General features: G+C 41.0%; 1 protein-coding gene across 5 annotated transcripts in view; it reads left to right on the forward strand.

The window, feature by feature from the left end:
• The window catches only part of WDR89 (WD repeat domain 89), a 51,999-nt gene that overhangs the window by 18,241 nt on the left and 6,275 nt on the right, over window positions 1-27,483 (forward strand). The window contains exons 2-3 of one of the 5 annotated variants that reach the window (XM_040226302.1): window positions 3,086-3,213; window positions 8,424-8,515. The exons of 1 other annotated variant lie outside the window; for it this stretch is intronic. The gene's annotated coding sequence lies outside the window, so the exon portion shown is untranslated. Of the gene's footprint in view, window positions 1-3,085; window positions 3,214-8,423; window positions 8,516-22,620; window positions 22,626-27,483 lie in introns of those variants that run through there. 3 more of the 5 variants (XM_040226301.1, XM_040226303.1, XM_040226304.1) reach the window with 3 other exon arrangements.

Here is a 27,483-nt window from a genome sequence, read left to right on the forward strand (position 1 = left end):
GGGAGGCCTTACAAATAGCTGTGAAAAGAAGAGAGGCGAAAAGCCAAGGAGAAAAGGAAAGATATAAGCATCTGAATGCAGAGTTCCAAAGAATAGCAAGAAGAGATAAGAAAGCCTTCTTCAGCGATCAATGCAAAGAAATAGAGGAAAACAACAGAATGGGAAAGACTAGAGATCTCTTTAAGAAAATTAGAGATACCAAGGGAACATTTCATGCAAAGATGGGCTCGATAAACGACAGAAATGGTCTGGACCTAACAGAAGCAGAAGATATTAAGAAGAGGTGGCAAGAATACACAGAAGAACTGTACAAAAAAGATCTTCATGACCCAGATAATCATGATGGTATGATCAGTAATCTAGAGCCAGACATCTTGGAATGTGAAGTCAAGTGGGCCTTAGAAAGCATCACTACGAACAAAGCTAGTGGAGGTGATGGAATTCCAGTGGAGCTGTTTCAAATCCTGAAAGATGATGCTGTGAAAGTGCTGCACTCAATATGCCAGCAAATTTGGAAAACTCAGCAGTGGCCACAGGACTGGAAAAGGTCAGTTTTCATTCCAATCCCAAAGAAAGGCAATGCCAAAGAATGCTCAAACTACCACTTAATTGCACTCATCTCACATGCTAGTCAAGTAATGCTCAAAATTCTCCAAGCCAGGCTTCAGCAATATGTGAACCGTGAACTTCCAGATGTTCAAGCTGGTTTTAGAAAAAGCAGAGGAACCAGAGATCAAATTGCCAACATCCGCTGGATCATGGAAAAAGCAAGAGAGTTCCAGAAAAACATCTATTTCTGCTTTATTGACTAAGCCAAAGCCTTTGACTGTGTGGATCACAATAAACTGTGGAAAATTCTTCAAGAGATGGGAATACCAGACCACTTGACCTGCCTCTTGAGAAATCTGTATGCAGGTCAGGAAGCAACAGTTAGAACTGGACATGGAACAACAGACTGGTTCCAAACAGGAAAAGGAGTACGTCAGGGCTGTATATTGTCACCCTGCTTATTGAACTTCTATGCAGAGTACATCATGAGAAACGCTGGACTGGAAGAAACACAAGCTGGAATCAAAATTGCCGGGAGAAATATCAATAACCTCAGATATGCAGATAATACCACCGTTATGGCAGAAAGTGAAGAGGAGCTAAAAAGCCTCTTGATGAAAGTGAAAGAGGAGAGTGAAAAAGTTGGCCTAAAGCTCAACATTCAGAAAACAAAGATCATGGCATCTGGTCCCATCATTTCATGGGAAATAGATGGGGAAACAGTGGAAACAGTGCCAGACTTTATCTTTTTGGACTCCAAGATCACTGCAGATGGTGACTGCAGCCATGCACTTAAAAGATGCTTACTCCTTGGAACAAAAGTTATGACCAACTTAGATAGTATGTTCAAAAGCAGAGACATTACTTTGCCGACTAAGGTCCGTTAATCAAGGCTATGGTTTTTCCTGTGGTCATGTATGGATGTGAGAGTTGGACTGTGAAGAATGCTGAGCGCCAAAGAATTGATGCTTTTGAACTGTGGTGTTGGAGAAGACTCTTGCGAGTCCCTTGGACTGCAAGGAGATCCAACCAATCCATTCTGAAGGAGATCAGCCCTGGGATTTCTTTGGAAGGAATGATGCTAAAGCTGAAACTCCAGTACTTTGGCCACCTCATGCAAAGAGTTGACTCATTGTAAAAGGCCCTGATGCTGGGAGGGATTGGGGGCAGGAGGAGAAGGGGACGACAGAGGATGAGATGGCTGGATGGCATCACTGACTCGATGGACGTGAATCTGAGTGAACTCTGGGAGATGGTGATGGACAGGGAGGCCTGGCGTGCTGTGATTCGTGGGGTTGCAAAGAGTCGGACATAACTGAGCGACTGAACTGAACTGAACTTTAGAGTTTTTATTTTTCCTCTGCCCATTTCTTTTAACTGGTGTTTCAGGGTTCCATTCTTGACCTGCTGTTGTATATCATTCCGTATAATTCCCCTTCAGGAGGTTCATCCACTTCCCTAGTTTTTGACTACTGCCTACTTCCTATAGGTCAATGATCCAATTCTCTGCTTTCCTCCTGAGTGTAAGCTAATGTATCCAAATGTCTGCTGTACATCCTCCTTTGCCTACCCCCACCTGTCCCTCCAGCTTGACGTGGATAAAACTGTAAAAGGTTTTAACCTAAAATGAAACTAAAGGATGGAGAAGGCAGTGGCACCCCACTCCAGTACTCTTGCCTGGAAAATCCCATGGACAGAGGAGCCTGGTAGGCTGCAGTCCATGAGGTCGCTAAGAGTCAGACATGACTGGGCAACTTCCCTTTCACTTTTCACTTTCATGCATTGGAGAAGGAAATGGCAACCCACTCCAATGTTCTTGCCTGGAGAATCCCAGGGACGGGGGAGCCTGGTGGGCTGCCGTCTATGGGGTCACACAAGGTTGGACACGGCTGAAGTGACTTAGCAAAGGATATGAAATGGAGAATCTCACACTTCAGCTCTCAGAACAGCGAAACTTGAAGACTAAGAGACTGATTTTCCATAAATGCCTGATTTATAGAAGATTGAAACTTAACCTCTGACCAATGAATTGCTCCCCATCTTTGAACCAGTTAACTCTGCATGGCCCCTAATTGGGCTCTCCCCTTTCACACTCCTTGCCCATGAATGCAACCCATTCTTAACCTTCTTCAGTGGACTCATCTATAGATCACTGCAGCTGTGTGTCCTGAATTACAATATCTCCGCTGCTGCTGCTGCTAAGTCTCTTCAGTCATGTCCGACTCTGTGCGACCCCATAGACGGCAGCCCACCAGGCTCCCCCATCCCTGGAATTCTCCAGGCAAGAACACTGGAGTGGGTTGCTATTGCCTTCTCCGAATATCTCTGCTACTCCAGAATAAACTGGATTTTGGTATCTCATGAAGAAGGGAATGGCAATCCACTCGTGTTCTGGCCTGGAGAATTCCTTGAACGGGGGAGCCTGGCAGGCTACAATCCCTGGGATCGTAAAGAATCAGAGATGACTGAGCGACTAACATACATACACACACATTTGATATCTTGAGTTTGCCTCAGCTTACCTCTTTTCTTTTAGGTTGACCTTACATGGTGTCATAAGTGGGATCTGAAGGCACCAACCACTTGAACCTCTGGAATCAAGTGAGTTTCCTGTACTTGAGTCTTTGCACTGTTAGCTTCTGTGAGCCATTCTAACTTTGGTAAGTCTCCTCAGAGCTCAAGCTGCCTTCTTTTGTTTGAGCTCTCCTATTTTATTCAGGATCTAGATAGAGACAGATTGCCCTTCTGGTAAGTACTCTTGTTTCTGATGATTGTATCTAGTCATCTGAATGTACTAAAGGTACATTTAGTACTGAAGGTACTAAAGTATCCCCTCACAACCACCGCCTTGAGGGATCCTAGCCAGTTTTATGTTAAAAAAATTTATGGTCTTTCCTCATGTGCATGTTTGACTAAATAGACCAATTTTACTAAGGATGACACAGAACTCCAATGGCCATTATGTGGAAACTTTGATCACTGCAAACTTGTTTTCTTTGAACTAGTTAGAAGACCATGGCTACAATATTAAGCAATCTGAGTAGGATAGTTATTTTAATTGGTATCTAGAGGCTACTAAATGTTCATGATTCTAAAATTGCCTCCTTATTTCTTCTAAATTAACTGAAACAAATAAACAACCAAAGATAGATTTAAAAAATCCCAGGTCTCTTCCTCAGGGCTAACTAAGGTCCTTTCTAACCCCACTGTTCCACCTCCTCCATATCTCCCTTTACCCTTCCTGAGTCTCTTCTCTGAATTTACTTTCCTTACCAAACAGAACCCATTAAGACCTTCTTTTTCAAAATTAGACCTTCTGAGGATGCTACTAAAAACTGCCCTAGATTGCCTACACCCCATGGACAAAAGGCAACATAAGGGCTATAATAAAGAATTTCTCCTCAGTAACTGAAGATCCCAATGTATTTGCTGAAGAATTCAGTGCTATAACCCAAACCCACCAACCTCATCTCTCTAATCTCTGTTAATTAGTCTACTTGCTTGTTGGAGAAGGTCAAGCCCCACAGTAGATTAAAACTGCAGCTTGGGGAAACCCTGAACAATTTCTAGGGTTTAAGTTAAACCAACCATTAGTCCTTTTATATGGTTAACCTCAGGACAGAGCCAAACGGCTATACAAAGCCATCCCTGGAGCCTTCCCCAAACCTGTGGACTGGAATTAAAGTCAGGTATGCATCCAAAAGCCTGCTGAATCCTTCCATGACCATTACAGCAAACTCCAAACTATTTCCAAAGGAAATTCTGGACTCCCTATAGCTGTTGAGTCCTCTCAGGTAGGTTTTAATTCCATATGTATAAATGGCCTACATAAGGACTTATTCTTGTTTGTCAAAAGAACCTGTATCAAAGGGGAGAGAGTGTTCACCCTTGACCTTGTCAATCTGGCTAATAAATTAGCTCACACCATATAAGATGACTCCAGAAAGAAAAAAAAAAGATAACTAAGATTTTGAATCTACAGCACCAATAGATGGAAACTCCAAAGCAAATCCATCCTACAAGAATGTGTCATTGTGGAAAACCTGACCAGGAGAAAGGATTGCTACAAATTGAACTCCAAATAGTTACAACCTCAGAACCATGGCCAAATCCACTACAATGATGGGGCTTCAGGGACACACGGGGACTGTTCCTGTTCTGCCATTAAATAGAGTGGGGAAAACTACTCTCCAGATCAGGGACAAATTCCTTGCAGTGTTCACTGGCACAGGGGCTGCTCCTGCCAGTGCTGCATCCCACTACAATTGAACAGTCCCTTCCCTGGAGTAGTCCATATGTTCAGATAGTAGGAGTCTTAAGTGAACTGCAATGTAAACTGCAATGTGTCTCTATTTCTCAGCCCATATTTGTTGGTCTGGACCTTTTGTAAGGCAAATGTCTGCTTCTTCTCAGTGATTTGGGTCCCAGACATTTATTGGGATGAGATTTTCTGGAGAAGCACAATGCTGCCATTTTTTTCTCTCAAAAGGTGTAAAGTTAAAAAAAAAAAAAGGTGGAAGTATCTCTTGAGTTTAAGTTCAACACTCAGGAAAATTCAACCCCCACTGCCATTATTTGCACTCTGCAAACCAAGGCAGTCCAAACTTTGTGCTCATCTGCTCTATTAAACCTGGAATTCCCTGATCTTTAGGTAAAATCCTTAACTGAAATAGGCACAATTCATAGTGCCCCTCCCATTATGATCCAGGTGGACCCTGCAAAACCTCTCCTAAGAATAAACAAATACCCTATGAATAAGGAAGCTTACAGGGCATAAGGCAAATTATAGAGGACTATAAGGCCCAGGCACTTTACTATCCTTTGTACTATCCTTGTGTTAATAATACCCTTATTTGCCTGTAAAAAAAAAACACCAGTGGCTGAGAATGGACATTTGTGCAAGACCACAGGGCAATAAATAGCATTGTAATTCTCTGCCTTCCTGTCTTTTCTAATCCCTGCGTGCTATTAGTATCCATCCATGCTGGAAGCACCTTTTACATTTTAATCAGTTTAGGCAGTGAGTTTTTAGTATCCCTGTTGAAAGGGATAGTCAGCGTCTCTTTGCCTTTACCTGAGAAGGACAACAGTACGTCTGGACAGTCATGCCTCAAGGCTCTAATAAGGCCTTCTTACTTCTCACAATTTTGACAGGCTAATTTAAATGACATAAAATTCTCTAGGGGCTCCACCTTACTACTACATTTGGATGAGCTTCTTTTTTGTTTGCCCTCCTAATACTTCTTGGAATTTGCTGAAAATCTCAGCCCTTAAGGGACACACAGTCTTGAAGGAGAAATTACAGTTTGTCCAAACTCAGGTTCAATCTTGAGGACATTTCATCTCAAAACAGGTGCTATACCTAGATGCTGATAGGCTTCAAGACTTTTTAAACTTTTCAAACCATAAAAGCAAATGTTTCTTGGTTTTGGTTTTTTGGCCATGCCATGCAGTTTGTGGGATATCAGTTCCCCGACCAGGGGCTGAATCTGAACCTTGGCAGGGAAAGCCCAGAATCCTAACCACGAGGCCACCAGGGAACTCCCAAAAGCAAATGTTAATTGTGAGGTTTTCTTGGGCTAGCTGGCCATTGTCATAATTGGATCCCAAATTTCTTTTTGTTGGTTCAGCCCCTGTATACCCTGCTAAAGAACACCAGCCTGACCCCATAGTTTGGGATGATCAAGATAGCTTGGCCTTTAAGCTCTTGAAGGAAAGCTTAATAAGTCTACCTGCCGTTGGACACCTAAATTGTCAGCTACCCTTTTCCCTTTTTGTATATGAGAAAGAAGGGAATACCCTCAGATTAGTTACCAAAACCATGGGGCTATCACCAACCTCTAGGTTGTGCAGCCAACAATTAGATGCAGTGACCTGAGGATACCTCCCTCCCGCCCATCCCTGAGAGCTATGCCTGCTTCCACTCCTTTAGCAAAGGCTACTGAAGAAATCGTTATAGGATCCTCTTTAATCATCTTTGTACCTTAGCCTGTTGAGCCTCTCTTAAATTTCATGCCACACTCAACATCTTTCAGCGAGCCATCTTACCATCTATGAAATCCTCTTACTTACCTCTCCTTGTGTCACTCTTATTCACTCTAACAGTCTCAACCCTGCTCTCCTTCTTCCCTCTTGCAATGATGAAATTCCCCATGTCTCTTTGACTTTGATGGATCACCTCTTGACCCCTCATGATGACTTACAAGAAAGATGTAAGAAGAAAGATGTAAGATGACTTACAAGATTCATAAGCTCTTACCCTTTGAAATAATCACAGGTCAGTCCCTGCTTACTTTGACCTACAAATAATAAATAGGGGACATACTTCAGTTTTGCAAAGGTATAATTAAATCCACTGAGAATAATAATGCTTTGGAAAAATCATCTTTCTATGGCATGCTCCCAGGAGACAAAGATGTCAGATACCACATTTGCAGCCTGGTCTATTGGAAAAGGCATCTCCATAAAGTTTCCTTCCAACTTTGTTGGAAGGGCCCCTCGCAGGTGTTGCTGACTAACGCCTGTGTTACTAAGCTCCGAGGGGTGGACTCCTGAATTCGTGCGTCTCTTCTATAAAAAGTGGATCTGCAACCTAACTGGTGATTCAAAGGTAAAATTTTCTAATGACTGAAGCCAATGTCATCAGAAATAGACAGCTTTCCTGAGATAACCAGACCAGGCCTGTGTCATGCTGCTTAAAGTTCTAATGGTCCTTTCTCTGGATTTTTTGCTGCCCCCACATTTAGCTTTAGCACATCCTTTGGGTCCCTGCTTAGAAAAACTCCCAGATTCTACCAACCTTACTGATAGTTTGATTTGTGCCAGCGCTAATAACTCTCATGATGAACCTGAACTGGTAGCCTGGCTATTATCCTTAGAAGGATGGCAATGTCTCTCTGGCAGAGATGTAGTATTTTCCTTTGATCCCTTTGAACTGTTACACATTCTTCCTTCTGGCAAATTGACACCAGACATTACAACATTCCATTGGGTGCCCCCCACCCACAAAGGAATACCCCTCACTCAAGTCTGGACTCTTACCCATAATATTCCTTTGTGTTTCAGAAACGTTAATGGGACTGGTAAAAACTTTGTGGTGGGGTAACAAAAATTATAATGGTACTGGGGGATGGACAGCGGATGTCCTTCCATTCAATGGTAATTTGGTTGATATGAAATCTAGTAAGTGGTAGGAATGTACCTCTTCCCTGGAGATTCCCCAGACCTCCATCAGAACCTCACCCACAACAATCCAACTCTCCCATTATTCCAAATATATAGAAATTTAAGATGTTCTTATAGCCATTTCCACCATGCTGACTATCATGAGCTATATGTAAATGACTGTTTTTGGCCATGAGAGCTCTGCTTTTATCAGAGGAAAAAAAAATACCTGGGCTAAAGGGCCCACTTTTGCCCTTTATTCAGAAAACAGTGGTTCTTTCTTTCTGTGTGGAAGGAATACACGTTCCACATTCCCCCTTGAATGGAAGGGACACTGCAGAGTTGTTTTCCTCACTCCTGATGCCAGAGTCAGGAAAACCCTCCCTTCCACTGTAAGAACCCACAAGAGTTCTTTCTCCTCACAACTTAAAGGAGCATGTGAACCTTTTGTTCAGTTAAAGTTGTAAAGCAGTTGTTGTGGGTTTAAAATATATCCATAAATTCTTAGATATTCTTCCTTTCAATAGGTGGAACCTAATTGTCCTACCTTAAGTGGGCTGTAGTTAGTGACTCTCATCTATCAAGTAAAATGTGTCAAAAGTGACAGTGTGATTTTCAGGATCAGATCTTGAAAGGCATAGTGGCTTTGCGTGTGTGTATGTGTGTGCTTTATCTCTGTCTCTCTCTTGGATCACATCTTCTGGGGAAAGTCAGTTGCCACAACTTGAGGACACTCAAGCAGTTCTGTGCAGAGGTCCATCTGATCTGGAATTTAGGCATCCTGCCAATAACCAGTAAAGAGGTGAGGAAGCATTCACAGTGAGGAAGCATTCTGGGGAAGAAAGTCCTCCAGCGTCAATCTGGCCTTCCACTGACCACAGTCTTCGCTACCATCTTGACTGTAGCTTCATGTGAGACCCTGGGTCAGAAACACTCGACTAAGCCCCTCTCTTACTCTCGGAAACTGTGTGAAATAACGAATGCTTATTGTTTTAATCTGCAAAGCTTTGAGTAATTCACAATGCAAAAAAATTAATACACCATATTATCTTTGTCATAGGGGTTTAATTTTAATAAAATGTGAAAACTAAAAAATCAATGTGAAAATCAATGTGAAAACAAACAAAAAAACTAGGATGGATATAATTTTGGATGGATGCCCTCTAATAACCCTGTAGTAGTTAGAAAAGGATTTGCGTGTGTCTTTGGTGGTCTTTTCCCCCTTGGGTTAGAGTAATAGACTGTGAAAAAGCAAGTCGAAACTTCTCCATAGTCATGGGAACTACCTTCAGTGCTTCTCTTAGAGCTTTTGAATAGCAGCAAACCCAGATAGACAGCCTAGCAAAAGTAGTCTTACAAAACCACAGAGCCCTAAATCTCCTTACTGCACAGTAGGGAGGAACCTGTGCCTTGCTCTGGGAAGAATGCTATTTTTATGTTAACAAATAGGGAAACACAGTGCATGAACTAAAACTGATGGATAGTATCAGTCTCTTAACTGAAATAGGCCAAGCCCTAGGACTTAAGACGTTTTCAAGCTATTAAGTATAGGTAGCTGGGGAAACTAGTTGAGAAATTTGTTCCAGTCAATAGCTATAGTTGGACTTCTAACCCTGGGTATAATCCTTCTAATGAAATTTCTACTGTCTTGTTTCAATAGGCAAATGCCTTTCTCTCAGATATATGTACAAAATAAAGTTCAGGCTTATCCTGAGGCTTAATTGACCATGAAACCAAATTGACTCCCTTATAGGAGTGTGACTGAAATTCTCCATGTTTAAATGAGGCAAAAAATCTACTTGTCATGCCCTCTTCTGTGGGACAGAGCATCCTAGGTTGGTCCTTTGCAGCTTCAAGGGATACACTGCCCAACATCTAGCAACATCTCAGGCTAAACAGATACCCAAGGTTGATCACCAATACTTTTCTATGAAAGATCTTGCTCAAATGAGGAAAAAGTAAAAGGATTTTAATCTAAAATGGAACCAGAGGATATGAAATGGAGACCCATGCATGTGTCCTCAGGAAAGCAAAACTTAAAAGACTGAGAGACTAATTTCTCATAAATACCTGACTTAGAGAATTATCAGTTCAGTTCAGTCACTCAGTCATGTCCTGACTCTTTGTGACCCCACAGAGTGCAGCATGCCAGGCTTCCCTTTCCATCACCAACTCCCGGAGTTTGCTCAAACTCATGTCCATCAAGTCTGTGATGCCATCCAACCATCTCATCCTCTGTCGTCTCCTTCTCCTCCTGCTTTCAGTCTTTCCCAGTATCAGGGTCTTTTCCAGTGAGTCAGTTCTTCACATCAGGTGGCCAAAGTATTGGAGCTTCAGCTTCAGCATCAGTTCTTCCAGTGAATGTTTAGGACTGATTTCCTTTAGGATTGACTGGTTGGATCTCTTGCAGTCCAAGGGACTCTCAAGAGTCTTCTCCAACACTACAGTTCAAAAGCATCAATTCTTTGGAGCTCAGCTTTCTTTATAGTCCAACTCTTACAACCATACATGACTACGTGAAAAACTATAACTTTGACTAGACGGACTTTTGTTGGCAAAGTAATGTCTCTGCTTTTTAATATGCTGTCTAGGTTGGTCATAGCTTTTCTTCCAAGGAGCAAGCGTCTTTTAATTTCATGGCTGCAGTCACCATCTGCAGTGATCTTAGAGCCCAAAATATAAAGTCTGTCACTGTTTTTTTTGCCATGAAGTGATGGGACCAGATGCCATGATCTTCGTTTTCTGACTGTTGAGTTTTAAGCCAGTTTTTTCACTCTCCTCTTTCACCTTCATCAAGAGGCTCTTTAGTTCTTCTTTGCTTTCTGCCATTAGGATGGTGTCATCTGTATATCTGAGGTTATTGATATTTCCCCCGGCAATCTTGATTCCAGCTTATGCTTAATCCAGCCCAGCATTTTGCATGATGTACTACTCTGCATATAAGTTAAATAAGCAGGGTGACAGTATACAGCCTTGACTTACTCCTTTTCCTATTTGGAACCAGTCTGTTGTTCCATGTCCAATTTTAACTGCTGCTTTTAATCTGCATACACATTTCTCAGGAGGCAGGTCAGGTGGTCTAGTATTCTCTTCTCTTTAAGAATTTTCCAGTGCTCGCTTCAGCAGCACATACTAAAAGAATTTTCCACAGTTTGTTGTGATCCACACAATCAAAGGCTTTGGCATAGTCAATAAAGCAGAAATAGATGTTTTTCTGGAACTCTCTTGCTTTTTCAATGATCCAGCAGATGTTGGCAATTTGATCTCTGGTTCCTCTGCCTTTTCTAAAAGCAGCTTGAACATCAGGAAGTTCATGGTTCACATACTGTTGAAGCCTGGCTTGGAGAATTTTGAGCATTCCTTTGCTAGCGTGTGAGATGACTGCAGTTGTGTGGTAGTTTGAACATTTTTTGACATTGCCTTTCTTTGGGATTGGAATGAAAACTGACCTTTTCCAGTCCTGTGGCCACTGCTGAGTTTTCCAAATTTGCTGGCATCTTGAGTGCAGCACTTTCACAGCATCATCTTTTAGGATTTGAAATAGCTCAGCTGGAATTCCATCACCCCCACTAGCTTTGTTTGTAGTGATGCTTCCTAAGGCCCACTTGACTTCGCATTCCAGGATGTCTGGCTCTAGGTGAGTGATCACAGCATCGTGTTATCTGGGTCATGAAGATCATTTTTCTATATTTCTTCTGTGTGTTGTTACCACCTCTTCTTAGTATCATCTGCTTCTGTTAGGTCCGTTTCTGTCCAAAGGACCATTTCTGTCCTTTATTGTGCCCATCTTTACATGAAATGTTCCCTTGGTATCTCTAATTTTCTTGAAGACATCTCTAGACTTTCTCATTCTATTGTTTTCCTGTATTTCTTTGCACTGATCACTAAGGAAGGCTTTCTTATCTCTCTTTGCTATTCTTTGAACCTCTGCATTCAGATGGGTATATCTTTCCTTTTCTCCTTTGCCTTTAGCTTCTCTTCTTCTCTCAGCTATTTGTAAGGCCTCCTCAGACAACCATTTTGCCTTTTTGCATTTCTTTTTCTTGGTAATGGTCTGGATCACTGCCTCCTATAGTGTCATGAACCTCTATCCATAGTTCTTCAGGCACTCTGTCTATCAGATCTAATCCCTTGAATCTGTTTGTCACTTCCACTGTATAATTGTAAGGGATTTGAGTTAGGTCATGCCTGAATGGTCTAGTGGTTTTCCTTACTTTCTTCAATATAAGTCTGAATTTTGCAATAAGGAGTTCATGATCTGAGCCACAGTCAGCTCTCAGTCTTGTTTTTGCTGACTGTATAGAGCTGTATAGAGGATTATCAGATTTACAGATTTATTGAAACTTAACCTGCGACCTTCCCTTGTAGTTCAGTAGGTAAAGAATCTGCCTGTAGTGCAGGAGACCTGGGTTCGATCCCTGGGTTGGGAAGATCCCCTGGAGAAGGAAATGGCAACCCACACCAGTATCCTTGCCTGGAAAATCTCAGGGACAGAAGAGCCTGATGGGCTACAGTCCATGGGGTCACAAAGAGTAGGGCATGACTGAGTGACTAACACTTACTTAACTTGTGACCAATGAGCATCCTCCAAAACTTTCTTCCCATCCTTGAGCCAGTGAACTCTCAGCATATCTCCCAGCTGGACTGTCCCCTTTTGCACTTTGTTCATAAAAGCAACCCACCCTAAACCTTAACAGGCTTGTCTGTAATTTGCTACAGCTTGGTGTCCCGAATTGTAGTTTTTCTACTGTTCCCAAATAAACTTGATTTCTGGTAACTTGAGCTTCACTTCTTTTAGATTGACATTTTATTTTCTTAACCAGTTTTCAGAAAACAAAAGTTTTAAATTTTAATTAAGTCAAGCTTTTCTTTGCTGGTTTGTGCTTTTGTATTCTAAGAAATCTTCACCTAACCCAGGGTCATCACTTCCCTACTTCTTTCCTAGAAGTTTTGTAGTTCTTGCCCTCACATTTAGGTTTATGACAATTTTAAATGAATTAATAGTCCTTATTCAGACCTCTCCTTTATCTGATATTAATAAGCCACCGCAGTGTTGGGTTGTAAGTTAGTATGTTGTTGTTGTTTAGTTGCTAAGTCTTGTCCAACTCTTTCGCAACCCCACTGATGTAGCCCACTAGGCTTCTCTGTCCATGGGATTTCCCAGGTGGCTCAGTGGTAAAGAATCCGCCTGCCAAGGTTGGACATGCAGCTTCAATCCCTAGGGTAGAAAGATCCCCTGAAGGAGGGTGTGACAATCCACTCCAGTATTCCTGCCTGAAAAATGCTATGGACAGAGGAACCTGGTAGGCTACAGTCCATGGGGTTGCAAAGAGTCAGACACGACTTAGGGACTGAGCCTGCAGTGTTGGGATGCTGGAGGGCTTTCCTCATTGTCCCTCCTCCACTCATAACTTTAGGCAGGCACTGCTGTGCTGTGCCAGATAGGGGATTTCTCACCTCACCCTTCCTCCACCAGCAGTAGACTTGTTCCTTTTTACTCAGAATGAGAATCTTGATGAAGGCCGAAGGTCATTCTCCTCCATGATGGCTTGTTTTTTCAAATTTGTACACATCTGTGTATAATCACCACTCAAAAGTCCTCTTGCTCTCTTTCTCAGTCTGGATCCCACCAAAAGATAAGCAGTATTCCAGTTGCTAGCATTACAGATTTGTTTTTTCTGTTCTTAAACTTTCTATCAGTGAAATCCTGTAGCAACCTGTTGTGCCAGGCTTCAATCATTAAACAGTTCTGAGGTTCATCCACCTTGTTGCATGTACTGGTGGTTTGTGGCTTTCTGGTTTCTTTGCTGTGTATAATTCTATTATATTGATATATCAATACCACAATTTATGAACTTCCCAGGTGGCGCAGTGATAAAGGACGTGATAAAGAACGTGCCTGCGAATGCAGGAAACATAAGAGGTGCAGATTTCCCTGGGTCAGGAAGATCCCCTGGAGGAGGGCATGGCAACCTGCTCCAGTATTCTCGCCTGGAGAATCCCATGGACAGAGGAGCCTGGTGGGCTACCGTCCATAGGGTCACAAAGAGTTTGACACTACTGAAGCAACTTAGCACGCACATAGGCTCCACAGTTTATAAAGACTATTTAAACAATTGGATGATTAATTATCTAATTAATCATCTTTTAATTGTCCTAAATGCTTATAATTATCCTAAAAGTAACATGCCAACGGTCTATCCGCCTTGTCCCTGAGGTCAGAAACCTAAGAGCCATCTTTGACTCTTCTCATACTCCTCTTGAAGTCTAATGAGAAAATTCTGTTGATTCCTCTTTCATAATTACAGCCACAATCCAGCCACTTCTCCCTATTTTCGTATCTCTTGCCCACAGTTGTGCAACAAGGCTTTTCACTGCCTCATTCTTACCCAAAGGTGTGTTCTTCAGGCTGAGCCAGCCAAGGAATCAGTCACAAACGTTTCTCACCTGCTGTCAACCTGCAGTGGCTTGCTTCCTTACCTGAGAGTAAAAGCTGAAGTCCTTACCATGGCCTGCAAAGCTCTTCTCTGACTCCAGCTACCTCTTCAACCATAATTTCTATACCACTTTCTTTCCCTGACACAGCTTTAGCTGCTCCGGTGCACCCACTGTTTTTCTTTGCCCAGGAGGCTCTTGGCTCACATGGTCCAATACTTTGCTTCCAAATTTTATTCTGGTCTCAGCTCAAATGTCACTTCATGAGAGGGGCTTACCTCTAATGATCAAATCTAAAAGGCTCTTCCTAAAAAAATAAAATAAAATAAAAAATAAAAGGCTCTTTCTGGGACTCCCCTCACAGTCCAGGGATTAGGACTTCACCTTCTAAGGCAAGGGGTTCAGGTTCCATCCCTGGTCAGGAAGTTAAGATCCCCTGTGCCATGTGGCCAAAAAAACAAAACGTAAAACAGAAGCAATACTGTAACAAGTTCAATAAAGACTTCAAAAATCGTCCACATCAAAAAAAAATCTAAAATAAAAGGCACTTCCTGTCTCATGTCTTGACTTACACATTATTTTTTATAATACTTATCACTGTTTCCATTAGGACTTCCCAGGTGGCGCTAGTGGTAAAGAACCCACCTGCCAATGCAGGAGACATAAGAGATGAGGGTTCCATACCTGGGTTGGGAAGATCCCCTGGAGAGGGAAATGGCAACCCACTCCAATATTCTTGCCTGGGAAATCCCATGGACAGGGGAGCCTGGCAGGGTATAGTCCCCAGGGTCTCACAGAGTCTCACAGAGTCAGACACGACTGAGGTGCCTTAGTACACATGCACAGTTTCTGTTATAATCATATATAACCTCAGATATGCAGATGACACCACCCTTATGGCAGAAAGTGAAGAGGAGCTAAAAAGCCTCTTGTTGAAAGTGAAAGAGGAGACTGAAAAAGTTGGCTTAAAGCTCAATGTTCAGAAAACGAAGATCATGGCATCTGGTCCCATCACTTCATGGCAAATAGATGGGGAAACAGTGGAAACAGTGTCAGACTTTATTTTTTTGGGCTCCAAAATCACTGCAGATGGTGACTGCAGCCATGAAATTAAAAGACGCTTAGTCCTTGGAAGAAAAGTTATGAGCAATCTAGATAGCATATTCAAAAGCAGAGACATTACTTTGCCGACTAAGGTCCATCTAGTCAAGGCTATGGTTTTTCCAGTGGTCATGTATGGATGTGAGAGTTGGACTGTGAAGAAGGCTGAGCGCCGAAGAATTGATGCTTTTGAACTGTGGTGTTGGAGAAGACTCTTGAGAGTCCCTTGGACTGCAAGAAGATCCAACCAGTCCATTCTGAAGGAGATCAGCCCTGGGATTTCTTTGGAAGGAATGATGCTAAAGCTGAAACTCCAACACTCTGGCCACCTCATGTGAAGAGTTGACTCATTGGAAAAGACTCTGATTCTGGGAGGGACTGGGGGCAGGAGGAGAAGGGGACGACAGAGGATGAGATGGCTGGATGGCATCACGGACTCGATAGACGTGAGTCTGTGTGAACTCCGGGAGTTGGTGATGGACAGGGAGGCCTGGCGTGCTGCAATTCATGGGGTTGCAAAGAGTTGGACACGACTGAGCAACTGAACTGAACTGAACTGATATATCTATATATATCTGTCTCTTCACCATGCTCTTTTGAGAGCAGGGACTTTGCCTGTGTTCTTTGCTAAATCCATTATGTTTTAGGCCTGTCATGTCAACCTTTCGAGAATTATTTCTGAATTACTGAATAAGGATTTAATGATATTGCTTATTGGTTTCTAACTGTAACAGTATTCAAATGACTGATTCTTTGATGTTAACATCATTCTATTATAAGCCATGATTCTTTTTGTTCTCCCTCCTATCTTCCTTTTTCTTTTCACAGTTATTAGAGAGAACGTTTACTTAATTTTTAAAAGCATCTATTGAGAATTATAAAAAGAAGTAGTAAACATAGAGTACCAATTCAAGATTTGAACTCTTCCACATTGCTACTGTCTGTTCCAAGTTAAGACACCTGGTGATTGGGGAAGTTTGGTTCCTCTCTGTTTGGTTCACCAGCTGGTTGTTCTGGAAAGGCAAAAGCAATTTATTGTTGTTCTTGAAAGAAGCTCGGTGTTCATAGACTTACTATAAAGGATGGATTTGGGGTGGAAGATTTACTTGAGAAGCTGCATACCTCAAGATGTTACTGAGAAAAATATCTGTTTTTTTAAAAGATACTTTGAATGTTATATCTGGGAGCTGAAGGATAATCTCATACTGCTTGAGAGAGTGTATGTGTGTCATTCCTTCCTACCTCCTCCCCTCTTTCCCTTGGTAACAAATTCCTGCACTTTAAAAACTGTGCTCTCCCTCAGAATTTTAGTGTATTTAATGCATGTAGTACCATATGTTGCTGCAACCAGTATCTTGAACATTCGTGTGAGTAAGAATAGCATATTCAGTCTCACTAAGCAGGATTAATTTACCAAGACATTAAGTCTCTGTCATTAATGAATGTGATATTTGAAATTACACTGAAATTGTAGCAGATGTCAGTTTAGCATACCTTCCATTAAATATGTAGCACTTCTGCCCAATTAAAAACAAATGGTTCTTTGACAACCCAAAGGGTTGGATGGGGTGAGAGTTAGGAGGGAGGGAGGTTCAAGAGGGAGGGACGTATGTATGTCTATGGCTGATTCATGTTGACATGTGGCAGAAACCAGTATTGTAAAGCAATTAGCCTTCAATTAAAAATAAATTTTTAAAAAATTAAAAAAATAAAATAAATGGTTTCTTGATAAATTGTTTTAAAGCCAATTCTCTGTTAGTTTAAAACATACACACAAATTTCTCTACATTTGTTATATGAAAGTTTTCTGAGAAACGTTCACCTGACATTAAACCAGTGCTTGCTTTTTATCCCAAGAAATTCTCTAGGACATATTGGTAATGCATATGATTGACTGTTCTTTAATGTCCAGTATAGAACTTTTGTAACTACTATTAGATTTTTCCCATTTGCCATCGACCTTGCCAGTAGCACATGTCATGAGATATCAGCAGTTACTTCTTCCAAATTCTCTGCTAACACCTCTTCCCTTAAAAAATAAGTATAGTGTATGTTTATTATACAGATAACATAGCCTACGGAGAAGGAAATGGCAACCCAGTCCGGTATTCTTGCCTAGGGAATCCTGTGAACCGAGGAGCCTGGTGGGCTGCCGTCTGTGGAGTCACACAGAGTCGGACATGACTGAAGCAACTTAGCAGCAGCAGCAGCAACATAGCCTACACCTATTTCTAAAATGCTAAGCGCTTACGATAAAGATAGTATAGTATAGGAGTTCCCCACTCCAGTACTCTTGCCTGGAAAATCCCATGGATGGAGGAGCCTGGAAGGCTGCAGTCCATGGGGCCACTGAGGGTTGGACACGACTGAGCGACTTCCCTTTCACTTTTCACTTTCATGCATTGGAGAAGGAAATGGCAACCCACTCCAGTGTTCTTGCCTGGAGAATCCCAGGGACGGGGGAGCCTGGTGGGCTGCCGTCTATGGGGTCGCACAGAGTCAGACACGACTGAAGCGACTTAGTAGTAGTAGTAGTAGTAGTAGGGCTCTGGAACAAGAATACTTGAGTTCAGAAGGCAGCTTTTTCAGAACCTCCCTCCCACCTCCCACCCCATCCCACCCTCTAGGTTAGCTGCATGTTAGCTGTGCTTTTCTTATGAGTTTAATGAACATAATAGTACTTATGGGATTATATCATCATTAAAAATTTTAACAATATAGAAAAAGTACTGAAAAGAAGGCAACATATTCCCTCCACACACACACACATACATACACACACACACTCCAGATACTTGAAATACATTTTATGAACATTATTCCAAGACCTTTCTTGTGTAAATACAGATAAGCTGAACAGAAGCATGCATGAATAGGAATAATTTTATTAAACATAATATTTATATATTTTATATAATATTTATTAGTATATATTTTCTCTGAATAGTATTGCATTTAACTTGGGTTTAATTAACAAAAACATGAAAGAAATAGCTAGCATTTAGGTGTTTCTTTAATATGAGTTCCTTTGCAAATTCCCTTTGAGTTAACCCAAAGAAAAGATGAATGATATTAAAAAGTTGGAGTCATTATGCTGTGGAGTTTTTTAAACTGCATCTTTCAGGTAGCATCCATGTTGCTGATTAATTGATGCAGTCAGATGTAGGTTTTTCTGTGGTGATTGGCAGAATCAGACTCCTTTCATTTTATGACTCAACCATTCTTTTTCTTTGGTTGCGCTGAGCCTTCCGTGTAGTGCTCGGGTTTCCCATGGCGGTGGCATCTCTTGTTGCAGAGCACAGACTCTCGGGTTTCCCATGGCGGTGGCATCTCTTGTTGCAGAGCACAGACTCTCAGTGTGCGGGCTTCAGTAGTTGTGGCACTCAGGCTTAGTTTCTCTGTGGCTCGTGGGATCCTCCTGGACCAGGGATCGAACCCGTGATTCCTGCACTGGCAAGTGGATTCCTATCCACTGCACCACCAGGGAAGCTTGACTCAATCATTCTTCAGGGCCTTGGAATCCTCTGCATCCAGCCAGCATGTGGGTGAAGAGAAGGTGAAGAAGCCATCACCTTTTGATCACCTGACCCAAATACAACCATTGCTTCACTACTACTGGCAAAAAGTCATCACAGGCTAGGGCTGAGGCAATCTTTGCTGGGGGACCTAGACTCTTTTCCCTTCTGGGATCCCGTGAATGTCCTGTACCAAATCCCAGATATATCTATTGCTGTGGGCTGCTTCTCATGTCCTAAACTCAGTGTGGAGACCTTAGAAATATAGTAGGCAGCCCTCCTTCACCATTCTGTACCCTTCACATAGCCATGATACATTTGTCAAAACCAGAATTAACACTGGTATAATACTATTAACTAAAGTACAGAATTTACCTGGATTTAACTGGTTTTCCCACTGATTTCTATTTTTGGTTAAGAATCTAATCAAGAATACCACTAATCTAATCAAGAATACCATCAATCTCTCAGACCTTCCTTCTTTTTCATGACTTTGAAACTTGAAGAGTACTAGCCACATATTTGTAGGTTGTCCCTCAGTTGAGTTTGATGTTTTCCCAAGAATAGGCTGAGCTTATGAATTTTGGAGGCTTCCCCAGTGGCTCAGCAATAAAGAATCTGCCTGCATGTCAATGTCTGGCAAAACCACTACAATACTGCGAAGTAATTAGCCTCCAATTTAAAAAAAAAAAAAGAATCTGCCTGCAGTGCAGGAGCCACAGGAGACACAAGTTCGACCCCGGGGTTGGGAAGATCCCCTGAAGGAGGGCATGGCAGCCTACCCCAGTATTCTTGCCTGGAGAATCCCATAGACAGAGAAAACCGGTGGGCTACAGTCCATAGGGTTGCAAAGAGTCGGACACAGCTGAAGTGACTGAGCACTCAGACACATGTGAAGTTTTGAGAAGAATGTCACAGAATGTCATCACATCACATCAGGGGGCAACATAATTTACCACCAGTGATGTTAACCTTGATTGGTTTTTTAAGGCGGTATCTTCTGGTTTTCTATAGTTAGTCTCTTTTTACTCTTTCCTTACTCTGTTCTTTGGAAGCAAATAATTAAGTCCACCCTATACGATTCATGGCTATTTATTCTTTTTTATCTTATTCTTTAGGTTATAACCCAGTGTTATTTTGCTGCTCAAATTGGTCTAGAGTGACCAGTGGGAGATCATAGCTCTTGCGTCTTTTTTTTTTAATCACTTCTTTACTTTTGGGCACTATTTGTTGCTTTAGGCTCATCTTCTAGTTTCCCTGTCTGAGACCTAGATTCAGGCCGTTTTTCCAAGGAGATCAAAGGATATTTTTAATAGGATAGATATTAAGCCTCTCTAATTGGTACCTAACTTAAAGAATCTTGGAGAAGTTGACTGAGAACTTGAGTTTCACTTCAGTGAAAGTATATTTTCTTCTAAAACATATTGAAGTTCATTTGCTGTTTAGAAATGTATTTTTCATTATGAAATGAAAAAATCTTAAAAAAACACTCACTTAATTTGATACGTCAATGGTTTGTTCAGAATTGAGAGTTATTGGTTTGATATTTGTGTTCATGAAATTTTGCATATTGATTCACTTTTTAAAGAATAGTTTTAACATAAAAGTAACAGACTGCTTTCATTTTTTTAAAAAGCTGTACAATGGTAGTTTTTAAAACGTGAATGTGAAATGAAATAAGGCAATCAAATGAAAATTTATTAGAAAGGAAATCAATATTTGCTTTTTTTTTATGCCAAGAATTATGTCCACTACATCCTTCTGTGTTCCGTGATTTCTTATGTCCTTGTATCATCACTATATATTGTAATTGTTTCCTGGTCTTTCTCCCAACCTTTTGAAGACAGCAAGTGTGTTTCTCATCTGAATCTCCATCATTTAGCATTTTACTTGGCTATAAAAGGCACTCAATATCAAGTATATCCATTTCTATCCCCATTTTAAAGATGAAAATGAGGCTTACAGAGGTTAGGTTAATTTGTACAATGATGACTTTGCTAGTTTGTGGTAAACAAGGACTTGAACTTAGGATGTTTTATTCTTAAACATATTGCTTTTTTATTGTACCACATTGACAGACTATTGACATGCTGGAAATTAATTCACTGCATTATTTCCAAGTCGACAATCTCTGAAAGTATTCATAAGAAATGTAACATTTGATACCTCCTGCAAGAGGAAAGGGGCTTAAGTACAGAAATGTTCTGGAAAGACATTAGTTTTGGAACCTTTTGAATTTTGAACTGTGGGGCTATTTTAGATATTCAAAAATAGATTAATTTAAAAATACACAGAAACTTAGCAGATAGAGTTTTATATTAAGTTTTAAAATATTGTATCATTTCAGTGGTTCATTTTTTGTTGTTGTTGTTGATGTCTTTAGAATCAAGGGTCCTACCAGTATTACTTGGCATAGATTTTTATAGTCTTCTGACAATTCCTTTTTGTATCCTATTTTTTCCCTTTTATTTTTGGGAAAAAATAACAAACAAACAAGTAAAAGGGTAGGAAAGGGAGAGGATAGAATGTTCTAAAGGGAACAAATGATCAAAATCCCTCTCTTTAAAATGAGTGACATTTGACTTTTTAAAATATGTTTCCTAAGTCTTTCTTTTAGAAGCCTCTTACACTAAGTCAGAATAATGAACAATGAAGTCTTGGTAATAAAACCCAAGATTTTATCTCTAATTAGTTTGGGTGGTTCTGACTGCATTAACAAATACTCTACTGCAAATTGACTTAATTAGTCAGGAAATGCTGAATCTCATAAACATGGAATAAAAGTTCTTTCCATTGGTTGGATTGGGTGTAGTTTAGAATTTATGTTTCACATGTGAACAGATTATAGTTGAGAGGGGGATACATGTGTGAATTGGCAACAGTGTAAGATTTCTTTACCAATTACAGGTTTAAAGGAATGGCATTGCAATGATTAGGTTGATCAGAATTCAATTCTGGGCCTGTGGTCAACCCCGAAACCATGTTGATGCCACATGGAGAGGGAAGAGGGGTGGTTGGAGGGTTTCCCTCATACTAGATGGCCTCTAGACTTTCCTAATTGCCCTTCAAATAAAATATGATATATAAATGACCCCTCTGCCCCTAATAATAACTTTTGAGGAGTGTAATTGTGGTGGATAACAGGTTGCATAGCGGTTCTTTTACTATTCTCTAGTCCATACAAAGTCCGTGATTAAAAATGGGACCCGAAAAAATAAAAAGTGATGGTTACTAGGTGGCAGCATTGCTTTTACGTCTCTGCTGTTTTAAGAGAAATTTCAGGAAGAATGACCGTTTTCAGTTAATTTTGCATCTGTGTCATTTGTGCACTTACTTAGTATTATCCTTATGGAATCAAATTCATCCTAGGAGAGAATTATGGGTTTGGTTTTTGTTTAAATTACAAAATTTTTATGTTTACAAGGAATTTGCAGTGACAAAAATGGAAAAATAAATATCTTTTTTGGGGGGAGGGGGGGCTCCAGTGAGGTTCTGTGCACGTGTCTGTGTTGCTCTGTGCTTGGCTAATGGAGGATTCACATGTAACTTAATTTGGAACAGTCAGAGGGCCCACTAGGAAGAGTGGCAAGGTGAGAAGACATCAGGATGGGCAAGAACACTGGAAAGGCAGGCTTTTAGAATCTCCCTGTGGTGAACTCCTCCTCTCTCCTGTCCATCATATAGTTTCTGTGACTAAACCTGTCTGAATTCAGTCATAAAACATAGAATAATGTATGTGAAATACCTGCCAAAGTTCTTAGCGTGAGCTAATGAATGACTCAATCTGCAGTTCTCAGCAAAATCTATACAAATCTCTTTAAAATAAAGGTCCACTCCCTCTTAAACAGGAATTCTAATTTGGTAGTTAGGGGTGGGGGAGAATGGCCAGTTTTGTGTATTTGAGCTCCAGAGGATTCTGATGTGTGTCCAGCTGGGATGGAAAAGAGTAAATTTGTCCCCTTCTAAGCTCAGAGAAGCACTTTGTCCACTCTTGATTTTCATGATGGAAGAATAAGGCTCATGGATTTTAGCCAGTGGTTCAGTATCAGGCTTCCCTGGTGGCTCAGAGGTTAGACCATCTGCCTGCAATGCAAGAGACCTGGGTTCGATCCCTGGGTCAGGAAGATCCCCTGGAGAAGGAAATGGCAACCCACTCCAGTATTCTTGCCTGGAGAATCCCATGGACGGAGGAGCCTGGTGGGCTACAGTCCATGGGGTTGCAATGAGTCGGACACAACTGAGCGACTTCACTTTCACTTTCACTTACTATAGCCTTTTTCCATGTTGGTGTGTGTGTTTGCAATCATCCTGCTCTCTTTTTTTCTCCATCTGCTTATGCTGATGTGTAATTCCTCCTCTCAAAGCCTAATAGGCATATTCTTTAATTAAAGTCAACACTAATATTTTAGTACTTACACAGAAGAATAGCATAGAATTGAAATGAACGTAGGTTCACAGGTTTTGAAGTTACAATTTGAGTTTCAGATCAAACTCTCCCTGTATTTTCTGCTTATTACCTGTGAGAGCATTGGCAAGTTACTCAGTTTTTCTGAGCTTCAGTTTCTTCTGGAAAATGGTAATAATAATGCCTATTTCGTAGGGTTAAATGATTAAGATTAAAAAAAAATACTAGATGTAAGTTTCCAGCACACAGTCTAGCATTTGTTGAACTGCAGTTATGATTGTTTTCCTTTCTACAAGCCTCTATCGTCCTAGCCCACCTTGCTAGTTGTTTCAGTATTATTGTAGTTACATTATTAATGTGGACTGTGTTGTTGTTAAAGACCATCCCTGAATGACTTTTCTCATTTAGCTTCTCCCTGCATTTATGACATTAGCTGAATCTCTGCATTTTACCGTCATCAGAGTTCCTTTTGGTCAATGGGAAATATTAAGTATCAGCTGTGGGAAATTTGGTTTTCTGACCCAGGTCTGATAAATTGTTTCAAAAGAAAACTAGTCCTTTATCCAACATATAGTTTAAATACAACTGTTATTCTTTAGTAGAAAAATGTAGTAGTATTTGTTGCGTATGTTGTCAAATCTTTCAAGTATGATGAACATTCATACCAGAAATATAGAAATGCATCTATTTCTAAACATACTGCTCATTTCTGACTTCCTACACAATAATACATGGCCAAAGATTTTTAGTATAGAGCCTTTTGTAATAGTTTCTAAATAGGTATAAAATGTGTGTTTTCTTTTAATACTTTTTTCATCTTGTTTAAATGGGAAAGAAAGCTACTTCCTCTTCCATTATCAGCTTCCCTTGTGACTCCGCTGGTAAAGAATACGCCTGTGATGCAGGAGACCTGGGTTCGATCCCTGGGTTGGGAAGATCCCCTGGAGAAGGGAAAGGCTACCCACTCCAATATTCTGGCCTGAAGAATTTCATGGACTCTATAGTCCATGGGGTCGCAAAGAGTTGGACACAACTGAGCGACCTTCATTTCCATTATGGAATTATTTAGAAAAGGCAAAATGATAGGATACCAAAAGAGGAACTCCCCAGGTCATTAGGTGCCCAATATGCTACTGGAGATCAGTGGAGAAATAACTCCAGAAAGAATGAAGGGATGGAGCCAAAGCAAAAACAATACCCAGTTGTGCATGTGACTGGTGATAGAAGCAAGATCCGATGCTATAAAGAGCAATATTGCATAGGAACCTGGAATGTCAGGTCCATGAATCAAGGCAAATTGGAAGTGGTCAAACAAGAGATGGCAAGGGTGAATGTCAACATTCTAGGAATCAGCGAACTAAAATGGACCAGAATAGGTGAATTTAACTCAGATGACCATTATATCTACTACTGCGGGCAGGAATCCCTCAGAAGAAATGGAGTAGCCATCATGGTCAACAAAAGAGTTCAAAATGCAGTACTTGGATGCATTCTCAAAAATGACAGAATGGTCTCTGTTCATCTCCAAGGCAGACCATTCAATATCACAGTTATCCAAGTCTATGCCCCAACCAGTAATGCTGAAGAAGCTGAAGTTGAATGGTTTTATGAAGACCTACAAGACCTTTTAGAACTAACACCCAAAAAGATGTCCTTTTCATTATGGGGGACTGGAATGCAAAAGTAAGAAGTCAAGAAACACCTGGAGTAACAGGCAAATTTGGCCTTGGAATGCAAAATGAAGCAGGGCAAAGACTAATAGAGTTTTGCCAAGAAAATGCACTGGTCATAGCAAACACCCTCTTCCAACAACACAAGAAAAGACTCTACACATGGACATCACCAGATGGTCAACACCAAAATCAGATTGATTATATTCTTTGCAGCCAAAGATGGAGAAGCTCTATACAGTCAACAAAAACAAGACCTGGAGCTGACTGTGTCTCAGATCATGAACTCCTTATTACCAAATTCAGACTGAAATTGAAGAAAATAGGGAAAACCACTAGACCATTCAAGGATGACCTAAATCAAATCCCTTATGATTATACAGTGGAAGTGAGAAGTAGATTTACGAGCCTAGATCTGATAGAGTGCCTGATCAGGAGACAGGGATCAAGACCATCCCCATGGCAAACAAATGCAAAAAAGCAAAATGGCTGTCTAGGGAGGCCTTACAAATAGCTGTGAAAAGAAGAGAAGCGAAAAGCAAAGGAGAAAAGGAAAGATACAAGCATCTGAATGCAGAGTTCCAAAAAATAGCAAGAAGAGATAAGATAGCCTTCTTCAGCAATCAATGCAAAGAAATAGAGGAAAACAACAGAATGGGAAAGACTAGAGATCTCTTCAAGAAAATCAGAGATACCAAGGGAACATTTCATGCAAAGATGGGCTCTATAAAGAACAGAAATGGTATGGACCTAACAGAAGCAGAAGATATTAAGAAGAGTTGGCAAGAATACACAGAAGAACTGCACAAAAAAGATCTTCATGACCCAGATAATCACGATGATGTGATCACTAATCTAGAGCCAGACATCTTGGAATGTGAAGTCAAGTGGGCCTTAGAAAGCATCACTACGAATAAAGCTAGTGGAGGTGATGGAATTCCAGTGGAGCTGTTTCAAATCCTGAAAGATGATGCTGTGAAAGTGCTGCACTCAATATGCCAGCAAATTTGGAAAACTCAGCCGTGGCCACAGGACTGGAAAAGGTCAGTTTTTGTTCCAATTCCAAAGAAAGGCAATGCCAAAGAATGCTCAAACTACTGCAAAACTGCACTCATCTCACATGCTAATAAAGTAACGCTCAAAATTCTCCAAGCCAGGCTTCAGCAATACATGAACCGTGAACTTCCTGATGTTCAAGCTGGTTTTAGAAAAGGCAGAGGAACCAGAGATCAAATTGCCAACATCTGCTGGATCATGGAAAAAGCAAGAGTGTTCCAGAAAAACATCTATTTCTGCTTTATTGATGATGCCAAAGCCTTTGACTGTGTGGATCACAATAAACTGTGGAAAATTCTGAAAGAGATAGGAATACCAGACCACCTAACCTGCCTCTTGAGAAATCTGTATGCAGGTAAGGAAGCAACAATTAGAACTGGACATGGAACAACAGACTAGTTCCAAATAGGAAAAGGAGTACGTCAGGGCTGTATATTGTCACCCTGCTTATTTAACTTCTATGCAGAGTACATCATGAGAAACGCTGGACTGGAAGAAACACAAGCTGGAATCAAGATTGCCGGGAGAAATATCAATCACCTCAGATTTGCAGATGACACCACCCTTATGGCAGAAAGTGAAGAAGAGCTAAAAAGCCTCTTGATGAAAGTGAAAGAGGAGAGTGAAGAAGTTGGCTTAAAGCTCAACATTCAGAAAACGAAGATCATGGCATCTGGTCCCATCACTTCATGGGAAATAGATGGGGAAACAGTGGAAACAGTGTCAGACTTTATTTTTTGGGGCTCTAAAATCACTGCAGATGGTGACTGCAGCCATGAAATTAAAAGACGCTTACTCCTTGGAAGAAAAGTTATGACCAACCTAGATAGTATATTCAAAAGCAGAGACATTGCCGACTAAGGTCTGTCTAGTCAAGGCTATGGTTTTTCCAGTGGTCATGTATGGATGTGAGAGCTGGACTGTGAAGAAGGCTGAGCACCGAAGAATTGATGCTTTTGAACTGTGGTGTTGGAGAAGACTCTTGAGAGTCCCTTGGACTGCAAGGAGATCCAGCCAGTCCATTCTGAAGGAGATCAGCCCTGGGTGTTCTTTGGAGGGAATGATGCTAAAGCTGAAACTCCAGTACTTTGGCCACCTCATGCAAAGAGTTGACTCATTGGAAAAGACCCTGATGCTGGGAGAGATTGGGGCAGGAGGAGAAGAGGACGACCGAGGATGAGATGACTGGATGGCATCACGGACTCGATGGACGTGAGTCTGAGTGAACTCTGGGAGATGGTGATGGACAGGGAGGCCTGGCGTGCTGCGATTCATGGGGTCGCAAAGAGTCAGACACGACTGAGCGACTGTACTGAACTGAACTGAACTGAGGCTGTCCTTCAGATTTCATATTCAAACTCGGTCAATTCAAGAATAAGACGAATGCCTAGTTGCAGTTAGATGTATTTCGAATGTACTTTATATATAGAAATAACACTTTATTGGGTTTACTTTAATAGGAAGTAAAATAAAAGAACATTTTGATTGATCAAGATAACAAATCTTACTAAGACAAAAGCCCCAGAAGAAATACTTAATATTTAAGGATGTTGTTACCAAGTGAATCAGCTCTCTATTATATAAGGAC

The sequence above is a fragment of the Oryx dammah genome, unplaced genomic scaffold (genome assembly GCF_014754425.2).
Source record: "Oryx dammah isolate SB20612 unplaced genomic scaffold, SCBI_Odam_1.1 HiC_scaffold_26, whole genome shotgun sequence".
Classification (NCBI taxonomy): Eukaryota; Metazoa; Chordata; class Mammalia; order Artiodactyla; family Bovidae; genus Oryx; species Oryx dammah.